Consider the following 26,871-nt stretch of genomic DNA (forward strand, 5'->3'; position numbering starts at 1 on the left):
CCCGATGTTTTTGCTAACATTGGAATGATAACTCTGTGTTTTTCCTTACAGGATTTCATAACTTTTCAAACTGATCTTTTCCCTCTTGACTCCTCATCTTCTGCATAGAAGGAAGTAGAATAGGCTAATTTAATGTGAAGGGGCTTACAATGATCATCTAGTCCAACTGCCTGAACTATTCAGGGCTGACCAAGAGTTAATGTTTTTAACGGTATACAAATGTCTCTTGACATTGGGTATTGACCAATTCCTCAAGGAAGTCTACAATGTTTGACCACCTTCTCTTCATGCTTCCTTACATCCAGTCTGAAATTCCCCTGGCACAGCTTTGAACCAGCCTTTCTTGTGCATCTTGTCACTGGATTTCAGGGAGAAGATGTTAGCATCTCTCTCTTCCCTTCCCCTCCTCAGGAAGCTGTAGAACACAGTAAGGTCAACCCTCAGCCTCCTTTTCTTCAAATTAGACAAACCCAGACTCCTCAGCCACTCCTCACAAGACATATCTTCCAGCCCTTTCACGAGCTTTGTTTCCCTCTCCTCTGGATGCATGCAAAGACCTTCCTAATTTTCTGAAATTTCTGAGGCCCAGAACTGCATGCAACACTGCAAATGAGGCCACAGCAATGCTGAATACGGTGGAATAATTTTGACTGGCTGGTGATGCTGTGTTTGATGCACATTTCTCCCTAAGTTACACATTCATCTGAACTTTCATGTTTCTGATGCCTGCACAGATATTTTTGCAGCTTGTTCTCACTGCTTACCAATTTTAGTGGAAGTCTGAGCCACGATTAAGCAGCTGTACAATATTAGTGTGAGACTTCAGATCCTTACAACAGAAATAGTCACATTTCTAAGAGCCACAAATTGCTGCAGTAGAGGCTATGGAGAAAGACTGCTGAGCTTCATTTAGTATTTTATATATCCATTGACAGAGAATTCCTGGAAAGAGAATCTTAGAGAAGACAATTACAAAATATAGATACTTATTTTAGGAATTATTAATGCCAGAAGGAAGTGCATCCTTTTTTTTTCAATTTCAGAATCATTGAGTTAGCAGGCCAAAATAGCTTTAATATTGTATGTGTCTAAATAATATAAGGGAAACATAAAAGATCTTTGTGGTGATAATTTGATATGTAATATATATGCCATTTAGAAACCCTCCAAAACCCTTAAAACATTTAGAGCCTTCTTTTGACTATTTTCTAAGAAATACTCCTGAGGAGCAGAATATGACTTGGGTGAAAGGAAAGGAAGGAGAAAAGAAAGGAAGAGATTATTAAATTAAAAAAAAAAAAAAAAAAAAAAAAAAAAAAAAAAAAAAAGAAATGAATGTTAGCATTGAGAGAATACCATTATCAGTACAACTTATGCCATTTTTATAAATATGTTTTTCTTTGCCCAGGAAAGCAAAATTTTATATATTTTTTCAATGCTATTAGAGAAGGTTTGTGATAAATTTTGGATTTCTACATAAAACTACACTTCACAATGACAATATTATTTTCATTTTATCATCTAGTTTATATAAAATGGTTTAGCTAAATTAATATTTTAAGATTAAAAAATAACTGCCTATCAAAGATATTGTGAATTCTATACTTTTTGCAGTTTTTCAGTCTAAGATAATTTGTGGGTCTTGGTGTTCACATGAGAAATGATAGACAGAAATTATGAACATTTTTTGCAAAACTTTGACTGGGAAGAATGTGAAAAGGTAAAAAAAAGACTCATGTAAAATATTGTTTCTAAGGTTAACTCTTCATAACAAGGTGAGGTTACAGCATGGATTCATACAAAATTCTTAGGGGAAGATCTGCACACATGTATGACAAACAAAGCAAAGTACCCATTCATCCTGGATAGTCTGTAGTCCAACTGCAGAGCAAATCTCCACTTGCACATATTTGTGGAGCATCATTTCACCATTTCCCAGGAGTAAGTTAATGGCTGTAATTACAATATTGAAAGAGAAAGAATATCAATAAATGCACCAAAATCTATATGAATTTTGTGGTTGAAAAGACAGCACAGGGTTGAATAAATGTCATTCATAATGTGTCAAGTCAGACTGAACAAGAGCCACTGACTAATATTTGTCTATAATCATAGTGATCTTTCATTTCTTTGTAATTAGAATTTAAAGGCTTTTCATTCCATTATGCTTTCACCCTCTTCCATCTGTTTCTGTGATTTCAGATCATCTAATTCCTCCAACCCTCTGACAGTTCTTTCAAATTTCTCTTGAGCTGTTTTTTCCCTGTATTGATTACCACTGAACTGAAAGAGATCTGCCATCAGCTTGCCCTCTTTACTGAAACATTGCCACGGGAGGTAAGCAGTTCAGAAAGAACTTGGAGCAAGAGTTCAGTGTGTTCCTTAATCAAATTCTGATTAAAGACCAATATACTCTATGAATTGCCATCCATAATGTCATCTATCCCACGAATTTCTATACCAGCCATCACTGTAATGACATCTGTAAAGACTCCTACAGACTTTTTAAGGTAGATGTTAAGAGTTTACCCCCACAATGACAGCCTTTACATTCAACTAAAGATTAACTAGCTGGGACAGGGAATTATTTTAAAAGCTTTTTTTTTTTTTTTCCCTTTTCTTCCTTAAATAATAGTGGCATTGAATGAGCATAGTCATTGTTTTATCTAATGCTAAAACTCAAATAGAATGTGTAGTAAAATAACAGAGAAGGGAGTATGGAAGTGGTTTTTTTTAGGATCCATATCCTTATAGCAAAAGGTGTACTAATGATGAAAAATGCAAGACTTGTCAAAAGTAATAAAAATTACTTTTTTGTATCTGACCTAATAACAGGATGCTTTTTAAAAATGGTAACTGAAGATCATGTGAGCTTTTTCAGGTAGATCTACACTTTTCCTTTTGTAATTATCAGGAATCAGATAATCAGACAGCAAAATTCAAATGCTGAAATCTAATACAGGGAAAAAGAATCACCTCAGTAAAAGTGCTTCATGTAGTGGAACACCTGAATTTCATTTTTGGCCTTTTTTTAGTTTGTTTTGGTTTCTTTGTTTGTTTTATTCTCTAGGACCAAAAGAAGCAGTTTCTCGGAATCTTCACTTGTCCAGCTCAGCTACTTTAAATTAAGAATGACTGTAAACAAAGATGTTCCAAACTACCATGACTAGGAAAAAACAAACCTTTGTCTTTGGATGCTGGTCCACACTTTGGCAGTAAGTGATGTGATCTTGATCCTGCACCCTTACTACTGGTAGTTTCATTCTAATTTAAAGTACAAAGGCAGCCTAGGACCTCCAGGTCTGTCACTCCCAATTGTGAGATTGACTAGAATCTATTGAATACAGACAGTATCAGCTAAATTATTTCACTATTATAAAAAAAAAGAAAACAAAAAAAAAAAAAAAAACAGGCAGAGAGTTATTGATTACAAAAACCTTATGACTGTTGAGGAATCTGTCACATAAATCCTGAGTTTAATGAAGATCTGATCTTATTATGATTTTCTCCACATCTCACAGTTATTTTCTTCCTCAACTTCAATTTTAAGTGAATTAATATAGGCTATATTATATCTTTTCAGACAGCATTCCAGTATATGGAACTTAATTGTTTTGAAGTGTGACAAGGGCTAAGTGTAAGTAACTAATCTTTTTAGACCAAAATTCAAACATCTCAAATTCTTTATCTCCTCAGATTTCTTAGAGCTTCTTTTTTTAATTAAATTGATTTGTTTATGACTGTGTAAACATACAAGTGTGAGGGAGCTGGAGGCTGATGTGACACTTGATAGTATACAAAATCCAGTAAAATAAATTCCTTTTTTTTTAATATAATTATAGATTATTTCATTTGGAAAGGTCCTGTAATATCATCAAGTACAATTGTAACCATAATGTTGTCACTGCCAAGTCCACCAATTTTTTATTGCCTTCAGTGTTAGTATCATTGTATAAAATGGTATATAATACTTATGTTATTCTTCACAGAAGGGTGCTTCTTAAATACATGGATGAATGTGCTCTCATCTGTTCTAAAAACACAACTGAAACCTTAGAACTTCCTTTAAATAAAGCTGTTTATGACATTTTTTAGCTAATAATCAAAGGTCAGGAAATGATGTAGCAGAGTGCTCGTGCAAGGCTGTTAATGTGTCATGTGAATTGCATTGATGTGATGTGGTGTGCTTATCAAAACATTAATCATTTTAGAGAACCTGAAATACCATGTATGAATTTTTTTGCACTTCTAAGAGTACATGCTGTACCAGAATTGATTTGGAATATAGAAAAAAATGTCAAAAAAAAGGAGACCATTCTTCTGGTTTTGGTTACAAAGCGTTAAATTGTGGTATTTAGATATATTTTAAAAAGCAAACCATCAAAAAATAAAAAAAAAGAGTTAAGAGTTAATGAAAGAGGAAATTGGATGAACATTAGAGAAAGAGCATTTTTGCATTCATATATATCAGAATTTGGTTTTCTGGCAGGTCAAAAAAGGAAAAAGAAACTACTTAGATGTAGAAGATAACAGTTTATAATGATTTTGAAATTGTATTTTTAATGAAATTGAAAAAAAGTGGAGATAATTGTATCTGGAATTTTCATTTCTCATAAAATCTTCCACAAATCTCAATGTACATGCAAAAACTCTCATTAAAATATTAACAAAAATTATATATTTGTTCAGGATTGCTAGACAGAATGAACAGAAAACATAAGATACATATATTTGAATGTAATGTTTCCTGATGTTGGTGAAGTAGGATAAGTTTTTCATGTAGCAGAACAAAATTATTTTTATTTGGATATTGCTCAAGCAAATTTGGGAGATGAACAATGTAACATCTGCTCTTGGCAAAAGAGGCTTTCCTCTCTTCTGCCCTTCAACTCCATTTTGAATGCAAATTTAAAAGTCAATTAAAGTCTTTATTTATGCCTAATTAAAATATTTTAAAAATACTAAATTAAATTCTAGCAATCAAAATTCTTGTAGAAATTACTGTCAAAGATTTGTTGCTGACTTTATTTATGTGTTGTTTAATAAGTTTTTCAGTCAAAGCAGATAAACCTAAGTAAAGAGTAAAACCCAGAAGGCTCAAGAAGCAAAATTATGGAATATTTTTTCTACATGACTAAAAAGAAATATGAAAAAATAAGAGTTGAATATCGTTGTCTTGCTTGCTTGCTTAGAGATGGGGTATAGACCTAAATTGTAATACATAAAGAATTAAATTATTTGATAGCCAAATTTTACTGAAAGTAAATGTTTCAGTATCCTAAATTATGAACTGAGTTTTAGGTTGAGACAAATAAGAAACCTACTTAGATGTTCTGATTAGACACTGTGAATTCTGGACCAAAAACTAATGGCAATGTTAGAAGTAAATTGGAGGTGATGAAACTATCTAACTGTATCAATTGTTTGTGTTTTAACAATTAATTTAACATGATTTACAGAGAGGAATCAAATGAAAATAAAAAGGCTTTTTCAGTTCCAGGGTTGAAAAATTTAAAAGAAATTGAAAACAGGAGCAACCATGTGGGAATAAATCCTGCACCACTTTATTATGGTGATTAATGCTGGAATCCTTTATATTTACCATTATAATCAAGCAAAGGTGAAATTTCAGTGAGTCAAAAACCAGAAGTTTGGCAGACAATAAAGATTCAAACTTTTTTGGTTTTTTTAAATATTTTGTTCTTCTTCCAGACTGTCTGAAAAATCTGAGTTTCACATTGACTCATGAATGGCAAAAGCAATTTGGAGCTGATTTTCCAGTAATGTTTCAGTGCCACTTCCCTCACATAGCAAGACTTACTACCTGCTCAAAGAATGTGAAGAGGGAAAAAGAGTTGAGGTTTCCATAGTAACCTTCAGTAGTTCAAAGTAAAATTGCATAAAATGAAATCATTATCACTCAGCAACTAAAGAAGGCTGCTCAGCTGATGAAGATGCCAAGTTGTAAATCACTACCGGTGAGTAGCAATTTTTTGCTGCCTTTAGTATTACTATGCCTTTTATGGCAAAAAAAGAGAGAAAAACATAACAAACCAAAGGACAAAAATCTATGCTTCTGTTATGTTTAACAGTTCTGAAATCTGATTTCTAATTCAGAAACAATGTGACTTAGAATACATGGTATCCATGGTAACCCAGGAGTTCCTAAAGATCACTCTGTTCATTTATCGGGAATATGAGCAGATTGTTTGTCTCCTGGTAGACTGCAAAATGTCCTGTTACTATATGGCTAGAAAACAAACTCAAAATGGCTTATAGAGCTTTCATTTCTCTTGCTCTCCATTAAAGAAAGATAGATCTTTATTCACACCAGATAATAGTAGTATAAAATAAATTGAAAAATCTTTTAAGTAATTAATTCTTAAAACCCTCCTAAAAGAAGTTGGTGCATTGAGCAAAAATACCTTCTCAGAATCAATAGAAGAAAGCAAATCCTTGAAAAGAAACAGTCTTTTTGAGGCTTTTCCTTCTCCCCTCTCACCAAATGGCTGAAACTAGACTTTTTGATCCCTAAGGGTGTTTATCAGTTACTTGCTATGAGTGACAAATGTATCAGACCATTTATTTATTAACTTATTTCTTTATAGATATGATCTGATACAAGGAAACATTTTAAGTATGTGGTGAGGAAGAATTTTATTTATATTCCATTTCAGGCTCCTATTATTAAAATATCTTTATGGAATTTACTGTGCCATCAAAAAGATAGAGCTCTTCAGTCACTAGAAACCCAGGAAAACATATACCTAGTGCTCAATTGCTAATCCCTTTGGGCTACTCAGTAAATAATTTGAAACAAAACAGCAATACCAAGAAGACAAAAAAATCACATAATAGATGAGTTTGGTATTGTAGCCTCTACTGGGATAGGAACCAGTGTGCAACCCGTTTCTGAGGAAAATATGGAGAGTTCCCTCCTCTGGATGAGGAGATGTACTCAAGGACTGTGGAAGCATGTGCACATTTATAACTTACAGCACAGTATGGTCAGGATTTCTAAGAACCCTGACAGTAAAATAAATAAGAGATTTTCAGTGCATTTTGCTTCTGGTATGATATTTGAAGCAAATTTTAATCATTATACCTGAATAAGAAATTTATTTTTTGGACATCTGTGCTTAGATAGAAATGGGTTTTGACTGATGTTTGGGCAGCATTATTGAGCTGTGTGTTAGGATGTGTCTTCAGACAGATGTGGTCTACCTTTGCTAGCCAAATTGCCACCAAAGTGGCAAGGCATTATATAAATCCAATGCTATGTCCAAGCTAAGAGAATGGTGCTCCAAACTTCTCCGAGATCTTGTGCTCCCTAGCCTGGCACCCCATTGCAGTAGGAGTGTGCCCATCATCAGCTCAGTGCTCACTCATGCAATGACTTGACATGATTGGATGGAAACCAAAGTGGAAAGCTTAAAAATTAATATTTTTGAAGTTTTGCACAAAATTCTCACAGAATCACATTGGTAACAGAGCATACTTTTAGAATGGAAAGATGAAAGATGTCTTTAAATAATTTACACATTTTCAGTGTTGTCTTCCTGTACACTTTAGTTTTCTAAGTGGATCAGTTTATATACAGGAATCATATCTATTCATTCACACATGAGTCACTTAATTTTGTATATGAATTCAACAGAAGAGTAAAACAAAAATAAAGGACCAGTGATTCTAATAAAGAGCTAAGCTTTTCTTCGTCTCAGTCGTGGATCCTTGATGGTTTAAAACCATCTGGATTTCCATTTCCAATGATTCTCTCATTATAATTCTCTAAGGATTAGTGAAACCTTTACTTCTGTTGAAATGTGCTAGTTAAAAAAAATTTTTTCTTTATAAAATTCTCATATATCTCCATTTTCTTCACAATGTATCATGATGAATTTCAGAAAAAAAGAACAAGACATCCTTTCAAAAATATTTGAGAGAAACATAATTTATTTAAATCAAAAATTACATCTGAAAAGAAATTCAAGTGCCACTTTGTAACAATTTCTAATAAATTTTCTAAAGAAAGCAAGCGTAAGTGCAGTTTAATGTAATTGAAGACAGCTAATCATTTAACTTAGTCAATATTTTTTATAAAAACTTTTGCAGAAATAATATTAAAGGATATTTGAAATTTTCATCTCAGGCAAATTCACCAGTAGAATTAAATTTATAAGAAACACTATCATAAGAGAACTGAAATTATTTATTGATGCAGAAGATCATTCAAGACTGGAAAGCCTATTTCATAAATAATTTGCATGAAGGCTTTATAACAAAGAAAAAGCCAAAGAAAAAATATAAGCCATCCATACAGTACATTAACATTTATTCCTGCTACTAAATCTTCAATGTTCCCTCTTACATGGATTTAGCTACTGAGCTGCTCTTCTCAAATACAGCTCTACAAAATTTTGTCTCAGACATGACATTATCCAGTCATTGCTCCTTATTGCTGAGCACTGATTTGCCTGTATTCTAATCAGCATGATTTTTTTCCTGTGGTTACTGCTCTTTTTTTTCCTCACAAATATGCCTGCTCTTGTTACCTTACTGAGAAGGACATGCATTTTATTCTTTCCTTAAACTCTTCAAGGTCTGTCTTTTCATTAGTGTTTTAAATTGTCTTGATACAATTCAGATGAAAAATTAAATCACATTTCTTGCAAGAACATAGCAAGAACATAGTTAACTGAAGCGCTTTATTTACGGGTAATTTATCTCAACATTTACTTACATGGAGTTTCTAGTGCAACTAATAACTACAGGGATGGAAACAAATCATAACCTGGAATAATTTCTACAATTGATGTCTCATTCACACTGTAAACAAGGTTAATCTCACCCATCTTTACATGTGCATATGTAAGATAATGAAGTTTGGTTTCCTTTAAGTAAAAAGAGAGAGTGAAGCTCACAAAGGCATAATTTAACTGATTTATTTTAGATGTCCTTTAGATGGCTATATGTGCTTAGAGTAAGTGAATAATAATATTTCAGATATAAACATCTATTGCAACATTCCTTTGCCTGCACATAAACACTTAGTGTTCTTTGCGATGTCTTTGGCTATTCTTCATGGATGTAACAAGAGTCTTCTTGAAAGGTCTGGCTCTCTATATGTCTCCTGTATTGTCCTATGAAGATGTTTATTATGCCTTAGGAACTCTCAGATGACTCCCATTGATTTGACTTTCAAGATATGTGTGTTTTAAAATAAGCGTGCGAGGCACGGGCCAAATTTACCTATGCAAACATAAGTATTGAATCTTAGAGCTACTAAAGCTTATGTAGCCTGCCTGGCTTCCAGCTGTTGCTCCAGAAAAACACAGGTCCTCCATAAGTCCTTTGTATTAACTTCCAGCAGCTATTTTTAAGTCTTTCTAAATAAAACTAGGTACCTCTGTATAGCAAACTGAAGAACTCTTTAGATGTGGAAGTGCCATTACATCAAACAGAGAAACAGGATTTAATTCTATTGCCTAAATGGAGCTGATTTTTAGTGTCTGAAATGTCCCAGGTTATCCTAGCCTATCTCCAGTTGTTACCTTGGAATAGGACATATCTCCTTTCTGTCCCATGTAGTGCCCAATTGCCTCATGCTTGCCACTGCCATGTCAGTACAACACAATTATCTAAAATTTTACCCTAGATCAATACGTTCAGTGGTGTCAAAGGCTTTACTCAATCAAATGAGGCTTTCAGTTACCCAGAGGTGGGCATCCATTTCCATGCATTCCCTAGGATATCCAGGAATAATAGTGAATGGAGACCTGCACTGTTTTGGCCCAGCTAATGGAAGCCAGACTTAGAAGCAAGAAAAATAACTTCATGTATGTGAAATTTTGGCAACTGAGGAGGTAACTTAAATGCTTTGTATAAAGGTGCCCATAGGCTCACTTGAGGGTGTTACCTAATCCTCCACTGAGTAATAATTGGCCAAATGCCTCTTTCACAGGATTACATCTTCATTTAGAAGTTTTATCTGGACCTCCTTTCTTATTTGATCAGATAATGTTCTGATTAGACCATAATCATGAAGTACATTTTAAAATAAGAATTATAGCTATCAGTTCTTAGATTGCCATACTGTGATCAATAAACTAAGTCGCAGAAAGATTATCAGAACTGCAATCTTTCAACTGACCTTAGTAGGCAAGATAATCTGTTTTTAAATGTCTCATAAGTCTGATTTTACATATAGTAAAACTTACAACACACACTGGAGGAATGGAATAAAGTTACTTTTTCCCTTCAAAATTATTTAAAAAGTAAATTTTTAACATTTTCTAACAATTTAAAAATTATCATAGTTAACCATTGAAGATAGTATGCCAGTTTATTAGTGTTTGAATAATATTGCAGTAATAACTGAGTGGTTATTGAGGAGGATGCACTAATTACAATTTAATCAATTTAGTGTGATTTTGAGTGTACACAGACTAGCTTTACTAGTACTTCAGGCTAAACACGTATTTTGAATAAAAACTTTCCCTTTTCCTCTTTAACACTCCCATGCAACTCTTGCTGCTTTTTTTTTTTTTTTTTTTGACATTTAAACACAGAGAATAATTTAAAGCGTATCAATAGCACCTAGGAGAATGTGATGCTCCTGAAATTAATTTAAATAAGTATTGTCTTATTCTCTGCTTTCATCATATTTATGATTCAACAGCTATCTCCATTATCACTCTGTAAGTTCCAGTTGTAGCAGAGCAGCATGCTCTTTATTATATTATGTGCATACAGGCTCTTTTTTGGTTTTAACTTTGTAAAAAAACTGTGAGTGATTGCAGATGTGGAAAAAAAAAGAAAAGAAAGAAAAAAAAGAATACTTGCTTTTTGGAATACTTTCAGGATTGAATGCATGGTAAGTATTTCAGATTCTGTGGGTTTCATTAAAAAAGAAAAATATCATCATACTGTATTTACAGTATAATGATATTTTCTATAGCTTAGATATATATATTCTGTGTATTCAGATGTTTACACTAAGAGTACAGCTTGGTGAATATATTTTGATTTCACTTCTCACCTATCTGACAAGCATTCACATCTGACAAGAATTCAAGCTACATGGAACTTCTTTTCTCCTTCCATGAGTTTTGAAGCTAGATGTAAGTACAGGTAAACAGGCATACACATAAAGCAGGAAATTATAGAAGTTTATTATTTTCTTATACAATAATGTGCTCTCTATTTAGTAAAGTATGAGCAAAATGGAAGGCTTGGGTCATTTTGCAACTGCATTCTTAAAAATGGAATAAAAAATATTACAGGGTGGCTTATTTTTATACCCGTGTATACTTACATGCCATGCATGTCAGCATGTTGCTTGTGTGGTGTCTGAAAGTTGAAGAGAGATTAATTCAGATAGATGGGGAAAAGTTAGAAACTTTTGGTTCAACCTGAAAAGTTAGTCTTGCCTCAATTGCAGGATATACAAATACAGGATGGCAGATCCCTGAGGACACAGAGCCAGCATGGCCAGCAGAGCCATGGGGATTGGGACAGTCTGACAGCCAAGACAAGGGTTCACAGGCATTTCAGTGTGTTCTGTACTGCCAGCAGAACCTCAGTACTGGACTTCCATCTAAACACTTTCCACAAGGGTGCTTGTTCCTTTCAAATCAATCCTGAACACTCCTGCTATCTCTTTAGTCTTTTAATATGTGTGCTAATATGTGTTGGATCTGCTAGTTCTTGACCAGCTCTTGCTAGTCTTTGTCCAAAGCAAGGCTGACAATAATTCATTCTCCTCCCTTAGCCCCAGTCTAGCTGGTATCATCACACAAACACTACTGGTGACAGCTAAGCACCTCCCTTGGCAATTCCCTGAGACCCTTTTTCCTCTCTAGTCACAGGACTCTGTCTGGCCTTGTGTTAAAGGTGCAGACCTTTCACAGCAGAAGTGAAGGAAATGGCTGTACAGCAGAAACATTCATGATACAAACAACATTAAAGCCATCCTCCACTCCCTCTTCAAATCAGGTTAGGATGGTAAACTAAGATGTGTACTTGGTTTCAGTTGCCTTCAAGATAAGTTAATTTGAATAAGGCACCAGTCATGACTAGTTAGGCTCTACTCTTCTTTTTGTTTTCCTGAATACTTAAGTGAACACCTGTAGTAATAGCCTCTTACTACAGACATCAAAATTTATAGAAATTAAAATAAAACAGTAGCTACTGAGTATACACACTTTATTTAAACACTTTTAAACTGTTTATGCATGGTTTATTTAAACACATTTAAAGTGTTGTGGATTTTTATTGCTTTTCTACGTAACATTTTCATTACTAGATAACCATGTTTTATAGAGCATCAACAATTAATACTAAATCATTGGTGAAAATTTCAGTAGTAATTAAAATCAACGCTATTAGTTTATACAGAGAAAATAAAATAAGTCCTTTGGATTGCAAAAAACCTCCATACAAATCAACAAAGAAATAAATAAAAAAGATTTCAAAAGCTTCCTTAATTCCTTGTGTCAAACTCGGAATACAAATCTCAAACCCAGAATTGCTGTCTTTCTTATTGCCTCTTGCTTTCCTTTTTTCCCTCTCAGAAACACAATATTTTTATTGTTGTTTTTCTCTTTCATTTTTTATGTCTCTTTGTTGAGTAAATCAGTTTTATGACATTGTAGTCACAATAAAAAGATGTGTCAGTATTCATGTTCTTCGTGGAAAGGATGGTTTACTCCTTATTCAAGATAAATAAAGACATTTGTGTAAAATTAATTCAACTTTCCCTGGAAAAACTGCACTTCAGAATTTAATTTTCTATTTTATTTTCCCATTATAAAAATACATCTTAGGCTATGAATGTTTCCACTGACATTCCTGTGGTTCCAGTATTTTCTTTCTATGAGCAAGATAAATCTGGCTTAAATTTAACATAGCATTTACAATTGTGCACTTATTTTTGTATATTTGATGCCACATTAATGGGTAACAATGCAGTTCCTTGTGCTGAAGGGTTTAATATAAATTATCCATACCAAGCACCTATAGAGCTGAACTTCTCTACTAAAAGGTTAAAGCAAGAACCCTCAAAAACTTTCATTTTCCATTGTCCAATTGAGACAGCAGTAATAGTTGCAGACTAGATCCTCATTATTGGGAAATATTAAGCTATGTCATATCATATCATGATCCACATTTTCAAAATAAATAAGTCGCCCAGAGCATACAGAAGGACATTTTCTGACCTCAACTTCAGAAATACAGTCTTTTAACAACTCTGTGAAAAGCAAGTCGTGAAAATTGATAATTCTCAAAACTGCTATCTCATACAAAAAAACTACAAACTCCTTAAATTAAAGAAATACAAGTGAAAACTGTCACTAATTTTTCTTTTTTTTTCAACTTCTTTTATGTGATATACATGCCCCATTAAGCCTTGTGTGAAAATCAGCAGCACTTTAACTGAGCTGTTTTGCTTCTCTCTTTAGACAATTTTAGCTTTTAAAACTTCCCCATTTCAACAAAAGGACCAAATTAGTATTTGGGAAAAGTTTGTTTCAATATAGGTAAATGGAAACTGGCATCTCCCTTCCCACTATAATTTGTGTACACTGTGTTCTGTGTTGCCATTACTTCCTTGGTCAATAGTTGGCTTTGTTTTTCCTGTGTAGTGGAAGCCTTGTGCGTATGTGTCAATGCTTATACACTTGCATAGCATGCCCAGGTTTTCACGTGTGCATATTCAAACTGAGCATATGTGTCTGTGATTGGATGTGGGCTGAACCCAATATCACCAGTTTCAGAAACTTCCATTAGCCTTTGATACGCTTTGGCTACATTTTTTCATAAAGTACGAACAAAATTTAACATCTCATTGAACCCATCTTGCTGAGAGCCAGTCCCACCACTGCTGCCAGTATTTGCATGGGACCTTGCTTTTTGATTATGCTGAAATCATATTAAGAAGCAATCTTCAGGCAACCATTCTGGTCTGTTCACTTGAATGCAATTAATTTAGAACTTCCCTGCATGTTTGTCCATCATTTAATCTCTGTTTCTAAGGGAATTAATCTTGAGTTTCTTAGCTCCTAAATGATTAAAGTAAACACAAGCAAGAATGAAAAGAGAGAAGAAAGAACCATAGGAATCTTTCTTCCCTTTTATTCTTTAGGGAAAGGTATGTTCAGTGCAATGAATAAAACTATCTTTCATGTGGAAATACTGCTTTACCAGCAATGCAGAGTACTTTATTTATGAAGATGAGTAAGCTAATGCTCATTAAGATGAAATATAACGAAGTGTGGGGGTTTTAAGTCCTAGAATTTTATAAAGACATCTGGGATTTGAAATATGATGAAAAATAAAGTACAACACAAAATGAGAAGAAGTTTTCATTACCAGAACAACCTAAAAAAAACCAAGGGAATGCTAAAATTAGTTTGTAGGTAAAGATATTAGAAGAGCATCCCCACTTCCCAAATGCAAAAGTGATATTGATCAGTAGTATAATTAAGGCTAAGATACATCCTGTAGAAAACTGGTCTGAACAAATTAGCACAAAATATTAAAAAATAAGAAAAGAAAACAGGAAAAAAACGAAGTGGGGACATGAAGCTACACCAGCCTTGCCTCCATTGGTCTACTGAACTCAGGAAGCCCCAAAAAAACCTGATGCACATTTACAGTCTATTTTATAAATTCTTATGTCTTTTCCTTATGAAATGCATGATTATTGAGAAAATTTATTGTCAGACATTAAATGGGAATATGCAAATGTGCCAATGGAACTTTTCAACACTGTTTTACAGACAGACACTTCCCATAAAGAGGTCTCATATAGCAGAATTTTCTATTTATATTAAAACAGAGGTTTTTTTGTTTGTTTGTTGTAAAGCTTCAATTACTCTCCCTCACATTTTGCAGCATTCATTTTTACTTTATGTTCATTATCCTTCTCTTCAAGGTGAATTAATGCTTTCTAACCAGTTACCTGATTTCATTGATACATCAGATTTTCTTCAGCTTTATGTGTGTTGATTTTGCACAGCCTGGTTTTTGGTAGGGGGGGGGCCACAGAGGTGGCTCCTGTGAGAAGCTGCTGGAAGCACACAATGTCTGCCAGAGACAGTCCCTGATGGCTCTGAGGATGGACATGCTGCTGGCCAAGGCAGCATGAGAGAGGCTGATAATGCCTCTGTGATAACATATTTAAGAAGAAAATCAGAACAAAGTGGAGCATGCACATTGTTTTCCTAGCCAGAGAAGAGGAGGACGTGAGAACATGTGAGGGAAACAGCTTGGAGATGCCAAGATCAGTGCAGAAGGAGGGGCAGGAGGTGCACCAGGCACTGGAGCTGATATTCCTCTGCAGGCTGTGGCGAGACCATGGTGAAGCAGCTGTGCCCCTGCAGCCCATGGGGATCCACACAGGATGCAGAGATCCACCCACAGCCCATGGGATCCATGGGGGATGCAGAGATCCACCCACAGCCCATGGGGATCCATGGTGATGCAGAGATCCACCCACAGCCCATGGGATCCATGTGGGATGGAGAGATCCACCCACAGCCCATGGGGATCAATGGGAATGGAGAGATCCACCCACAGCCCATGGAATCCATGGTGATGCAGAGATCCACCCACAGCCCATGGGGATCCATGGGGATGCAGAGATCCACCCACAGCCCATGGGGATCCATGGGGATGCAGAGATCCACCCACAGCCCATGGGGTGCCTGGAGGAGGCTGTGATCTGTGGGAGACCCAGGCGAGAGAGGGCCCTGCTTCCAGGCTGGAGCAGCCTGTTCTTGGAGGACTGCATCCCATGGAAGAGAGACCACATCACAGCAGTTTTGGGAGGACTGTGTGCCTGTGAGAGAGACTCACATTGCAGCAGTTTTGGGAGGACTCCTGCTGGTGAGATTGAAGCCACCCTGGAGAAGTTCAAGGAGAACTGTTTCCCATGGAAGGGACCCCACGGTCTCACAGGGGAATGTCACTGTAAGGCTTGGAAGAGGAGAAAGGACACAGCAACACAGCTCCTTCCAGGCAGCAAGAAGAAGTGATTTATTGAAAAGCCAGGGCATTTATATAAGGGAGATCACGAAAAACAAAGTAGAAAAGACTCATTGGTCCAAGAAGGCAACACCTCTTTGAAAACATGCTCTCTGCAAAATATCGCGAGACACTCACACCGCTTGGTGATCTACACCAGGTGTTTATCTGTGTTGTTCCTTCTTCCTTCCCTTGTTTTGTCTCTGAGAAAGATCCCCAGCCTGGGAAAGGTCTGGGCTGAAGCTGAGAAAGACAACAGCCTGGGAAAACACGAGCCTTCAGCAGTGTCCACAGGGAAGGACTTCTCCCCCAGAGCAGCATAAGAAAATCCTCGGGTGATGAACTGACCAAAACCCCCATGCTCTCTCTCCCTGTGCTGTCGGTGGAAAGGAGGGAGAGGTCGGGGGAAGAAAAGGTGTTTTTAGGGCTTATTTTACTTCTTGTTATCCTCCTCTGACTCAGTAATAAATTCGCTTTGTGACTTTAAGCTTCGCTTCTTTTGACCTTGGAATGTTTTCTTCTGGTCCTTATCTCAACTCATGAATCCTTCATTAATTTTTTTTTATTTTCTCCACCCAGCTGTGGCAGGGGAGGATGAGCAAGTGGCTATCATGGGTGCCTGGCTTTGGGCCAGTGTCAAACTATGACAAGTAAATTTCCTTCACACATTCTTTTCACACACATTCTTCTCCCCCTCCAAATTTATGAAATTATTAAACAGAATCAGACTTGGGGGTTTATCTTCTAATACCTATCTGAATTCTAATATTCTGAATACCTCTAATACCCTGAGTCTGAAGCATACTCTCCATCTCAAAAACTGCTTGGCATCACATAATTCTTACTCCAGTTCTCAGCTTCTCCCTGATAGATAATGTGATATCCTGTGTTTTACTGCACAAAATGATTTAATAAATCCAGGTCAGCAACTTTTCTGTGCTCCCATTTTCTCTAAAATTTCTGATCAAGAAACCCATCAAACTTACCTTTATATACTTGCAGTAAATCCAAGCGCATTGTTAATGTTTCCTCTTTGTAGTATAGACATTGTGGAAGGTTTGACCATACACTGGTGTTGAATTGCAGAACTGGATGTTGCAGCCTGGTGTGGAAGAAAATTGGTTTGACTGGAGAACAAGACCATGATCAATTAGGGAAGTGATTTAATTAATTAAAATAGTACATGTTAAAGAAAATACTGAAAAGGCAACACAATCAAACATATATGCTTTAACTAAAATACTAGATAAAATTTTGGTGAAATAAAAAAATAGAATAACTTAATTATGACTATTATTTATATAACTGTCTCTGAAACAAGTTGTGGCAACTGTATAGAAACTGCAACATGTAATACTAAGCATTAGTAGAGCAAAAGATAAGGAGATGGAGGAGACACTAAGTATGAAATGTTAATTTTGCTAAATTAATTATACTTCATGATGAACAATCTTTCTCCCATCCAAGAAAATACTTCATACATCAAAAGCAAGTCAGAAGCAATCCATTGTCCTGTGAGTAACATAATGCATTAATGTATTCTGCTGGAAAACATCCCAGGGTACTCAGAAACTCTGAGTACTGAAATAAAGGATATTAACGATAAAAGTGAGTGGCTGGTACAGAATCTATTTTTTATTTATTCTATACTGACACACAATTACGTCCTTTACTAAGCTGTGTATCATGACAGCTCATTAAGAAGAGAAACCATGGAAAACAATTTTTGATTAAATATTTTTTATTGTCTATGAAAGGATAACAGCTTTGACAAATAAGATAAAATAAAAAAAATAAACATACAAAAAATGCAGTGGAGCAATTTGAATACTTCTAGCAGCGGTTAATTGCCATAAAAGCAGAATAAAATTATTTAGGCCATGTATAAACATGATATAAAAGGAACGCAGTCTTGAATGCAATAACTTATTTTTGCTTTACTACTAATTTTGAATTAAATCTAATTCCTTTTCTAATTTACTAAATATCATTGAAATTGTAATTTCACAAATGTTTTGAAGTCTCACTCAGCATGCTATAGCATGGATATATCTGATCAAAAATGTTTGACTTTGATAGCCCCAGCCTATTTCGCTACAGGTTTTGGTTATACTAATTTAAATAAATGGAGCAATTTTATAAAAACTACAAAATATCTTTGAAAGACACCTTCAGGTCTAGCACACCATAAGTGTCAGAAGTGTCAGAAACAGGTTCAATTGACAGAGTGTGATGAACAGCATGGGTATTTTTATTAAAAATTGCTTTAAGAACCTAAGAATATCCTTAAATATCCTTAAAGTTTGATGGTGGATGTTTGCCATGTCTTCTGCTGTCTTAGAATCTGGGGGTTTTAATGCAATTGCCCACACAGAGGCACCTCTAAACATTAGAGTTTGCCCCTGAGATCCACCTGTCCTTTCAGGAAAAAAAAAACAAACAAAAAAAAAAAAAAAAACCCAAGAATTGTCTATATTTTTTCTTTAATATGCCCACAAGAGTGCCCCAACTCAAACAGGCTTTAGGTGTGGATACCGGAAAGATGTACTGAGTTTTAATTTTTTGCTAATCATCCTAGACTCCTCTTAGAGGCAACAGGAGAAATAAAGACTCTGTGGGGCAATTAATAGAAATTTGAGTTCTGATCTAAAGCCATATGTATTTCTTTGGGTGATTACCAATCTATCTATTGCCTGTAAAATTAGCCATGGTCAGTCATGGACAAAAATGATCCTAACAATAAATATTTCAATGTCTAAGGTTGAGAAAGAAGAGTCTCGCCCCCTCCAAGATTCTACATTAATTCTGAAGGTAGAAATTACATGCTAGATCTTTTAAGCCTTGCAGCACTGAGGAGGACTACATTAGTCTACCTTCACATAATAATGATTACAGCACAATGATGAAAGAAGAGGCTGTGTTGTCTTCGCATCTGCACTAAGATATTTTCTTATTACTCCCTTGAAGTTCATGACAGCTGTTTTCTTTCCAGTACTTTAGACAGACTTCTTTGTCTAAAAGGTCAATGCCATAGAAAACCATTTTGTATTGCTAGAGGGAAGCTGTAAACAATCTCAGAAGTTAATAGGACAAACAACTTAAGAATATTCCTGAATTCAGTTAAAATTTTACAGTGTATAACTCCTCAGTGAAACAGAGTAAACTGCTGTGACTAATTAATCAGGTTTTCTTCAGGCTGATCAAACTTGCACCAGAAATACATATTTGACTGCCATATTGTATATGTCAATATTTTACCTACATATTGTTAGAGTGGATTTCCCCACGTCCATCAAAAATGCTACATTGAAGTATTGCCTTGGGACTGACCTAGTTGTGAAACTTAGTGTTGACCTAAAATTCCATCAGCTTAGTGGGTTCTAGGCTTATGCCTATATGTGTAGGAAAATATGCACTATCTACACACTTAAATGACACAATAGATGAAGATTCAATATGATGGAATATTTTCAGTCTTTTTACAGAAGACATATATGACATTTTTCACATTATTAGCAATGAAGTTTGCATGTTCATCCTCATCACAGAGAAGCACAAAGTTCTGCACTTTGGAGAGAGTGACCATCTGCCTGAGAACAGCATAAGAATAAAATGGCAGAAAAATAGTTTAGCTGAAAAGGACTTCAGTTTTACTGCAGGCACCGAGATTAAGGTAAGCCCAAAGTGTGCTTTTCATTACAGGTTCATTGTATATTGGGCTACATCAGGAGGAGGAGAAACAATAAGTTGAGTTAAATTGTTATGCTATTTTTATTATTATCTCAGCTTGACCCTAGGGAGGTTACATTTGAATTACTGGGCCCAGTTCTATTTGACTAGGCCCTATGGCAAAAATGCCTAAAAAAAAATGAGCAATTGAGCAGGGCCCCATGGACAACTACCAAGATTGTGAGAGAACTCGAGCATGAGTTCTCCTACAAAGGAGGTCAATTGAAAGAACTGGATTCATTTAATCTGGTGGAGAGGTGCCTGATGATCTGCCATTATAATTATTTGGAGGGGAGTTTCAAAGAAAGCAGATTCAAATGTTTCCCTGTAGCTGCAGATGGTGCAGCAGAGATGTTTTGAGGGGGAGATTAAACATCAGGAAAAAACCTTTTCAGTTGGCAGAAAGTTCATCACTGTAAAATACTGTCCAGAGGGGATGAGTTAAAAACCATGTCTGTGGATTTTTCATGCCTTAAATCTGGCTGAACTGGCTTTGTCTTGATGATAATCCTGTTTTGAGAATGATAATGGACAAGGCATCTCTAAAATCTGCTTCAAGTAAGCATTTCTGGTTTTCTGTCTTGCATAGACGATAAACTCTGAGGACAACATAGCCCTTTTACTTGAATTCATTAGATTTTAAACTTTATTTTATTATTTCACTATTTTAAAATAATTTTCTCAGGATAAGAGAAAGGAACTACAAAGGAACCTTTTTGTATCTATTCTTATTTTTCAGTTACAAATAACATTATTCTGTTTACTTAGCATTAGGTACAGTTGAGAAGAAATATTTAGGAGGTTGATTTCCCTCAGTCTGTCTGAGCCCCACAAGTATTTTTTAAGCTTAATATTAAAATAGCTCATTCAAAGAGAATGAATGGACATTGAAATTTAATGTTTCCAAATGGAAATAGTCTCTTTAAACACTAAGTTTTATCCCAGAGTTACCACATATATGATGACTGCTTTGTTCATGACTTTTTAAGTGACACAAATATCCTCTTCTGATCCATCACTTCTTAACAGAACTCCAGATATATAAATACATGTTTGTATGAGTAATTTCCATTATTGGGAAGAAAAAAAAATCATAGCAGCAAATCCTTTGGAAGCACTTTATCTTTCTATTATGCTTCTACATGTTTATATTGTATAACATAAATCTAATGACTTTGTTATATGTATTGAATTATATTCTCTGCTAGGGTTAAAAAGTGCAGTGGAAAAATGGACTGAAGTGTGGCTTCACTCAAAAATGCTAAATTTTAGTCTGTATAGATAATTCAAAAGATTTTTATTTTCTTTTAATGTTTTTATTTTAACCTAAAAATGTTTTATAACAAAAATGGAAAAAGATGAATGAATGAGTGATTGAATGTGAAGAACCTTGGATATATAACTGAGGGTCATACAGTCCCTTCAAATATTAATTCATCTGTGATGAACCATCTGGTTTTCTCATCTTCAATTAAAAAACTCAATTTTGTCAGCTACTCATCTGAATTTTCAATATATGAAATCCAGCTACAGACTGTCTTGTAGTTTGATGTTTATGAATTGCACTTCAAAACAGAGGCTTGTGTTTTAGTCCTGTACAACATGGTTAATAAATAAGCAGGGATGAAAACATACTAGCATAAAAATATAACTAGAGTGACATACCTATTTAGATTTAGAGGCAAAGATCCCAAACCAAAAGTCTAGCTTTCCCCCTTCTCATTTAAATTATTAATAAGTTAAAATTCAAACCTTTCCAGAAATGAGAAACAAACACTACTAAGGCATAATAAACCCATAAGCAAAATCTTTCTGATGCAAAAAATGACTTGAAAGTTCAGCCAACTCACAACAAAGAAGGGACATTAAGCTTCTGAGAGTTTCAGAGGGGACATGAAGTCCTGACACCAACTTTTTTATGGAAAATTTCATATGTAGTTCAGTCACACAACTTGAAAGACTATCTAATCTGGATCAGAAATGCCATAGGAATCCCACATCGAGGCCATCTGTGGCTAACAGTGTAGGAGGGTCCGTGATTTTGACCTTGTTGTACACCTGGGACAAGGATAGAATGCTACAGGCGGTGGGGAAAAATGGAGAGGTTATATTTAAGGGCATGAAGATTCTATTCTTTCTTGATGTAGGTCCAGCCTCAGTTAAAAGAAGAGGACTGAATGAGAATTAAAAGGCTTCCATGAAAGGAAAGGTTATGGTCACAGTGCTTGGTCTTGCAAACTGAGAGTAACTTTTAATAACTGCACACTGGCTGAGTAAAATGGCAGCAAATAAGCTCTCATACAGTCAGAAAAGAAAGCACCTAGGAAGACCCTGAAAGTAAAGACTGTGGAGAATGAATACATTGCTGTTTGGGCCTACTTGAATCTGTAGTTTTACATGGTCTTCAAACATCACATGGTCTGTTGTAAGCTTTATTCTGAATGTCCTGCCAAGTCTACAGCCACTGTAATCTTAAACAAGTAGGTAAAGGTCATATGTTAAATTTATAGTGTCTACTTTAGTATTCTTTAAAGCTAGTATCAGTACTGGAATATGGAGTGCCTTCTTGCCCTTATATTAATTGGAAATAGAGACAAATTATTTTGTTGCTTTGCCTTTCTTAACCAAATAAATTATTAGAAATCTATTGTATTTACAAAAAGCAGAAAAAAAAGAAAAAAATAAACACTTCTCCACACAGTTACATCATTTTTTTCCTCTCCAAATGTCAAGCAAGTGTCGGTTTTTTGCTAACTTCAGTCATCCATATGATTCTTTTTATTTGCCTTACTAGAAGCTCTGATGATTATCATGTTAATGAGGATTTCATATTTGTCATTTTTCTCAGATTATTAACAACAATAATTTTATTTTTCTACTATATATAATATTTGTAATTACTTATATGGAACTTATATATTGTAAATATTTTAGAAATTACTTTCCTTGATACAATTGCATATATATCCCAAAACCTGCAGGCCTCTTTCCTGATGCAAAAGTATATCAACCCATATTTATTTTGCTACCTACTGTCCCATCAACACCTACCAGAACTGAGGTGTCTTTTTCAAGTTTTTAATTTGCCCAAATTAATTTTGTATTATTTCTTTTGTTGGTTTGAGATTTTTATTTTCCCCTCAAAGGAAGTCCATTTTTAACTGTAAATGTATTTATTTTTGATTGTGTTTTAATATCCTTAGATTTAATTTTCACTTTTTACCTTACCTTCAGAAGAGCTTAGAAGTATGATTTATTTTTCTCTTTCAAAGATTTTTTAGTTCACATTTTTTTTGCCATCAAATATTATTTTAATTCAAATTGAGAGCTAGATATGAGGTGTGTCAACCTTTTTAAGTATGCCAGGGAATAAAGGAGGCAAGAACATAAAGGAGTTTGGGTAATTTCTAAAAATACTATTCTCTGTAGACAATAAATAGCTATTTGGTAATAGAAAAGCAAGCAAATTATAAAGTTCTTCTTTTTTTTTTTTTAAGAAAAATTATTGAAGTGTACATTAAATGTATTTGCTGCATATATTGACAGGAATGTTCAATATTATTTTTTCTTACTTTACCAAGAATAATTTTCCTTTTTCATATATTTTCTTTCTTTTAATTCTAAGTAGAGGTAATTATTTATTTCAAATGCATGTGGAATGCATAGAAGCATAAGAACAATCCTGCAAATACTAAGACTAAAACACAATCAGTATGAAACTAAAAATGTTTTCTTGTATTACCTTTTATTTTTAATTTGAATACATGTGATAGAAGAAACTTTACAGAAAAGGATAACACAGTGATGTTCGCTAATAAGGTAGAAGCCAGGAAAAATCCACTGAGAAATAACCACATGACAAAATGCCTCAAACTTGGAAATGATGCTGAATATTTCAAGAGAGTGTTCACATTATTGTTATCCCTGGGACAATTACTTTGTTCCCTGGCTGATGGTTCAACCATATGGCCATTTCAGCTGTTTGTAATCAAGTAAATATGTCTTTTATATTAGAAATTCATCAAGCAGACCTGATGTGAGACTTATACCATTTTGATTTTGAATAAGACAACTCTTATTTTTCATTTCCTTTCATTTTTAGAGAAGCTACAACAGGTTATAACTCCCCAGAAAAGACAAAAATAACCTAAAAAACCACCCAGTATTTCTTAAAATCAGCTCCTGAAAACACATGGGGTAGCATCTCTTAAAAGCTGTTGCATATACAAAACCTTGTTAAACTGAAAATACTGAATTCATTCCTTGAAATTACCTTTCTTAATTTAATATCAAATTAATTCCAGTCATTACAACAATTTTTAAAAGGAAGTAACATTATTAGAAAGGTAAAATTTTAATTTAATTAAACAAACATTAAATTAATTTTAAGCCTGAGAGCCAGTCTTTTCTTTTTTTTCCTCTCTAGGGTCTTTCATTAATTTTGAATCAAACACATTCTATGAGGGTGTATTATAACAACTCATACTTTCATAAAAAACACCTCATTTTAAATAATTTTCTGTTCAAATTTCTAGGCAAGGAAGCTGCTTATTTGTGACAGACTAAAGCCAAAGCTCATTTTACTTAATGGAAAAGTTAAGTCTGTGATGGAGTCTAGAATGAGTAACATTTACTTTGACATTTAAGTTGCACATGTTTATGAAACAACAAACACTGCATCTTTGAAAATTAAATTCAGAAGTACTAATTTTAACTAATTTTTGGGAAAATAAATAATTAAGGTGGGTTTAAAGTTTTAATTCATCTATTAATATAATGTACCAACAAGTCCCTAATGCCTTTTAACCATGATTAATTTTGAAATGTGCTTTTGAAAGATGTACATTGTTAAGGATATTTTCTTTTGATAAAGAGTATTTATCTAAGAATTGAAATATATTGCATGATTGTTAGTGTTCCAGGAGATGCCATGCTGGCCAAACATTGACTCTTTCATACTAGGTCTGCCTATATTTTAAAAAAAAAGAGTGCACAGAGGGCAAACGTTTAGGCTGTCTTGTGTTATCCTCTGAATTAATGGCACATAAGCATTAAAAAGTTCCTATAATGAAAGCTTGAGTAGTTTGGTTCTCTTCAAAGACTATCAGATGATCAGGATTATGCTTTCTTTAATTTCTAGAGTTGCTCTGCATTGTCAGCACACAGCATCTCTGATAAAAATTCTCCTTCCACATAGCACTACAGAGAAATGTTACTAGTTTATTTTTATTTCTCCCTTTTCTCTATTTCTGTTTCTCTAGTTTGAGCTAATTAGAAGGATAAAAAGCAAAATTACAGACATAGTTAAAATATAATTTACATCATTACAGCATGAACACTTTACTCCTGTATGTGTTGAAAAGTATGGGATATAGGAATTACAATCTGAAAAATGGAATATAAATTCTAGTATGAGAAGGTCTTAGCTGAGTACAGAATGGGCAAATCTTTGATTACATTTGATTCCATCCAATTACTTCTTATTTGGAAGCATGTCAGTGTTTCAGTGTAAACCCAGATTGACTGGATTCTGTTGGTGAATTCTTATTTTCCTCCTTGAGGCAAATTAAATGTATATTTGTGCTTAAATATGAAGAGATTTAAAGAGCAATCATAGAATGGCTTGCGTTGGAAAGGATCTTCAATATTCATTCATAAATCTCTTGCCATGGGCAGAAGTTTCATGAGATCAGGTTGCTTAATTCCCTGTCCACACATGGCCTTGAACTCTTTCAATGATGGGGCATCCACAACTTCTCTGGACAACCTGGTGTTAGAGTGTTTCACCATCCTCGCTCTAAAAAAATAGATATATATTCCTTATTTCAAATATAAGTCTACCCCCTTTCAGTTTAAAACCATTATCACTGTCCTATTTCAGCAGGGCCTATTTAAAAGCCTGTCCTTATCTTTCTCATGAGCCCTCTTTAAGTATCAGGAGGCCATCATGAGGTTTGCCCAGAACCTTCTTTTGTCCAGGCTGAAAAACCCTTGGCCTTGCTTCATAGGAGAGGTGTTACAGCACTCTGGCCCAGGTGGAGGATGTTTCATTTGCCTTTCTTGAACTTTGCATAGGCTTTGGGCAGACTCCTACCTCCATAAATGACTCTTCATGGAGCCAGCAAAGATACATAGTCAATTACTATGAGCCAATTACTTATAAACCCTTTCAGCAAGACAGGCCTTGTGGACAACATCAGATTGTTGCTGATTTCATTCACCAGCACCAATTCTGTTTACCAGAAGTAGGCCCCAAGCATTTTAATTCCATAATTCTCACAAGAAAATACTTAAGCATTTCTTACCTCATCAACAAACTTCACTCTCTTATATGGAGTGAGGATACATAAATATATTTATACCTCTTATCCTTCTATTGTTGGGCCTTCTTGTTCTTCATGCCATATCAGTCACAAATTACTTCTAATAAAATGTGAATTTTCACTTCAATTACTAAAAATACAGCTTTCCTGAGCACATATAAGAGTACTTCTTAGGTACAACATTTCGGAAAGAATTAATTATAGCAATAAAAACCCTTTTATATGCTTATTAAAAATAAATAAAAAACACACTGCTATTTAAAAATCATCGAGCTGCATAAATATACAGTCGCCAATTTTCTCTGGAGCTCTTCTGTAAAGATTTGTTGTCTGGTTTAATTTCAGGTTCTCCTTCAAAACTGAGCATGTGAAGCATGTTGAGTAAATAATACTACCTTGTAGTCTAACCTTTAGATAGTGAGGGCTTACATGGCCTTCACAATAGGTACATTTGAAAAGCACTGGTCAGAAGAAAAGATAAATCACATCGAATTGACTAGAAATATAAATTCGACCTCCTTTTTTTTTTTTTTTTTTTTTTTTTTTTTTTTTTGTTTAATTATGTCTCTCAAATTTCGTGGTTAATGGAAACACATTTCCAGATTATTATTAATCTAAAGTTTTTAGGTATCTGTTTCATATTAATATAGAGCACTTTTCCAGTTACAAATTTATCTTTATTTGTTATGAAGGAAATATTTGCTGGCTAGAACGGGCTTAGATATTAATTATTTCAAGCTCAAACTCAGTTCTAAATTATTAGTCTGAGACTTGCACAAAAGAGTTCCTGTCT

This window comes from Oenanthe melanoleuca, chromosome 1 (genome assembly GCF_029582105.1).
Source record: "Oenanthe melanoleuca isolate GR-GAL-2019-014 chromosome 1, OMel1.0, whole genome shotgun sequence".
In the NCBI taxonomy this organism is placed as follows: Eukaryota; Metazoa; Chordata; class Aves; order Passeriformes; family Muscicapidae; genus Oenanthe; species Oenanthe melanoleuca.